Source organism: Hyposmocoma kahamanoa, unplaced genomic scaffold (assembly GCF_003589595.1).
Source record: "Hyposmocoma kahamanoa isolate Upper Pololo Valley unplaced genomic scaffold, ASM358959v1 65, whole genome shotgun sequence".
Taxonomy (NCBI): Eukaryota; Metazoa; Arthropoda; class Insecta; order Lepidoptera; family Cosmopterigidae; genus Hyposmocoma; species Hyposmocoma kahamanoa.
Window position 1 is genome coordinate 1,668,139 of NW_020653853.1, and position 3,740 is coordinate 1,671,878.

The 3,740-nt window shown below is 41.2% G+C and overlaps 1 pseudogene; it reads left to right on the plus strand.

Annotated features, from left to right (window-relative positions):
* The first annotated feature begins 240 nt into the window (after nt 1–240).
* Nucleotides 241–3,740, plus strand: part of LOC113231482 — a 3,653-nt pseudogene continuing 153 nt past the window's right edge.

Genomic DNA, 3,740 nt, shown 5'->3' on the forward strand with positions numbered 1-3,740 from the left:
CTGTACCACCTCACCCGTCTCGTACCACTAGGGCCCTAATCGGGTGGGGAGTATGCAAATACATCTTTCACCAGACAGTGGTCAGAAGTACCCAATGGTGTATTCACAACCACTGAGTATCGGTTTGGATCAGTTGTTAACAGTAGGTCCAGCAATTAGCCGTATGAGACTCAACATCTGGGATCCTTGTGGCGCCACTGACAAGCTGCGAAAGGCTTCGTTAATGCAAGGTCTCCTAGCATGATCGGTTATCCGGAACGGGAGCAACCATTCTTGTTGGTGTACATTGAAATCCCCCAGCTGAGGCTCATCAAACCTCTCGCTCAGATATTGAAACAGATTTGGTCGTCTCCTGATTTGCACCGTGCGAGCGGTAGACACAGCAGTACGCCATTTGTGTAAGTCCCGTGTCAAGCAGAAGTCACAAAACTGAAAAACTGGGTGCCTCAAGGTTCTTCAGATGCCTGACACAGATGTCATCGCGAACGTACACACAGACTCCGGCACGAGGTGAAAACATGTGCTCCAGAGTATACCCAGGGTAGCAGACGTATGCTGCATCAATCGGACATCTGATCTGTGTCTCGGTGAGGAACAGCAGCTGCGGTTTGTCGGTTGCCAAGTGGTGGTGGACCTATTTGTGTGCAGCCCTCTGATGTTGGTGAGGTGCACTTTTAATGTGAGGTCGTGCAACTGCTTTGAAAAATTAGTTCCTGTTTTGTGACACTTCAATTTAAATTGGAGACGCGAATAAGCAGGAGGAAGGCACCAAGCAGCAATCTCACGCAGCCACACGAGGGTACAATCGGCTTGGAGACCGCGGGGATGCCCGAAGTTAATTAAGTGTGGGTGACCGCTCTCCTTACGTCCCGCAAATCGCGAGCTGGCAATTAATATGAATAAGAACAGTTGGTTAAAATTTCATACAGATCCGTCGTCGTCAAGCACTCACGAGTCGTTAAGCCGCAGGGCGATTTTCAAAATTTGGGACGAATGTGAATTTTATAACTACAGGGCTTCTGTTGTCAAAACTACCACTCAGCGCTCTCTTTAGTACTTAAAGTGCAATATCTCCATATAAAAATTATGTGCCAAGTTATAAATTGTTCTTAAATAATTCGTTTTAGAGTTTTCTTTTAGCTTGTTTTCAGGATTTTAAATGATCGAGTAAAGTATATCCGGTCGTGTCACAAATTAGCACAATCTTTAGACAATATCCTTAGGTGTATCGGATATTTTTTGTAGGACGTTTATTTTATAGTGAATACCTAAACCATTCGATCTAGCAAGACTATTGTTCCCGCTTCTCCTCCGGCGACTCGCCCTAAATCTACTATGAATGGAATGCGTAAACATTTCACAATTCATTTGATTGGACAGAAATATTACATTGAAATGTAGTAAGTAAATTATTACAGTTGAACAATTATCAAAGAAGCTGAAACTTTATTAAAATCAAACACATTTTCGCCACGTTGTTTTTACGCCGGTCCGGTTCATCGAGGTTGGGTTGGCGATGTACTAAAGATTCACACAAAACATTACGCTTCCACACAGTGAATGGCTATTCCCTGCTGTAGACTTATTCCCTGAACGCTGTGACTTCGACCTTTTTAAGGCGTGAGAAAATAGGCATTATTAAGACGTGCGTATTCCATCATCGACCTCATCGTCACTTTCCATCAGATACGATTGAGGTCAAATGCGCGCTATTTTGTTTATATAAAAAATTAAAAAGTTGACAACGTTAACAAATTCGCTTTAGACAAACTCTCACTTCAAACTTCTTCGTGAGAGGTTCCGAGTTTCATTTCCAGCTGAACCAATGGCAATCAACTTTTCTGAATTTGGTTCTAGGTTCTAATTTCAACTTTCTGTTATCACAGTACCGGTAACTTCCCAATACGAGGTCAAGAAATCTGTGCATTTGGTCGTCTGGTACATGAATATCGTCGTGTAATATGAAATAGCAAACTTGATGTAATATCATAATGGACACATTTTATTATTTACAGATCACATACGTAAAAACTGAGCACGCAAAAGTTACTTTTTACAACCCGGATTACATCCTTTTTGTTAATTTCACAAGTTTCCGACGTGGACGAAGCAACCCCGTGTATTACACTGCGCTCAATTATGAAACAAACTTAACATTTGATAACAATGTTTGGGTACGATTTAATATGTTAATTTCTTTGCTATAGTGCATATGGTACAGGAAATTCCCTAGTTTGAAACGGCGTCAACTCTCGTTCTCTGACCGTCGACAACTCTGTTCTCATCCGTCCGAAACAACACTCGATCAAATTCAAAGCAATGTCAAGTATGAAGCTTCATTCACATCTTAGGGCTTACATTTGGTGGAGTGTTATTTGGCAATAGTTGTTTCGGAAAGATGTCGAATGGAGTGCGAGAGTACAGGGTTTGAGACAATTGAGACTATCAAAGAGATATTTCGTAATTTTGATATTTCTACGGCGCTTACCCAAAAGAACGAATGAAATGTTACTGGTGTTCTCTGAGATCGCTTGACCGGTGGACTTTATTTACAGGTAGGAATGGAAGGGGAAGTTTCAGCCCAGAGAATTTCTTTCAACTTTCTCGAGGCTCGAAAATGCCAAAAAATGTTCGAAATTCTTAGAATAAATGCCCCAATAAGACGAGACAAGGGAGACTTGTTCAGTAGTCTTAGGGTCGTATTCCAGAACTCTACTCAATGCTCAAGTCAGGATTTGAGCAGACTTGAGTATGATTTCAAGCACTGGAAATGCGACCCTAATGGCAAGGACTTGAGTATGATTTTCAGTGCTCACTGCAATACTCAAGTCCTGACTTGAGTATTGAGTAGAGTTGTAGAATACGACCCTTAGTATATTAACGCTAAATCTACTCTTCAGGTTGACTTTTATTTCTAGGAGTTTCTGACCAACCAGTACAAACGAAGTTTCGTGGAGATGCACTACCCTTGGTGCCATTTGATCAAATAGGACATGTTTTTTGGTCTTGCGATGAGATCCCAACCGGATCTAGCAGGGCCATGTCCATACCCTCCGGTAAGTATTTTTTTGTTAACTGGTAGGAAAGGATTTTAGCATTAAATTAAAATTAAATTACATGGGACCTATTCATCAAACACACACAGACACACACGATATTATGTACTAATATGAAAAGGATGAAACCTCAGCATAATACTGTTTTTTAGTCTCAGCCTATGTTCTCTGTCGGATATTGTCGGAACATAATTTGGTACAAATGATGATATTTCTATGCATCGTTAGGGTAAGTTAAGATAAGTCGAACACATTAACTAAGTTTAACTGTTTTCAAAAGACAATTTTGTGCTCTACATTTTGCTATTTAAAATGGTTATTTGACCATTTGTCACGTAGCCGCGTTTTAGTTAGTGGACGGCAGAACGATGCTACGCTAACTTAGCTTAGGCGCTCCGCAGATGGAGCAACTTTAGTTGACACAACTGGCAACTTTTTACAAGTTTCCATTAACCAATCGAAACTTGTAAACTAAGAGAGACCGCACTCACAGTCAAGCTTGTAAAATCCTGCGTCCTGTAAGGGGATGTTACATTTCACGGGTCTCAGGAACTGAGAAATCATCCTCAGGGACTTGAAATAGGTCTTGATAGATGCGCGCCTGAGGACTCTTCCGATTTTGTCTGTAACACCTCTCACGTACGTTCACCAGTTGTAGTGTGGATTATGCAGTACGATTCTTTA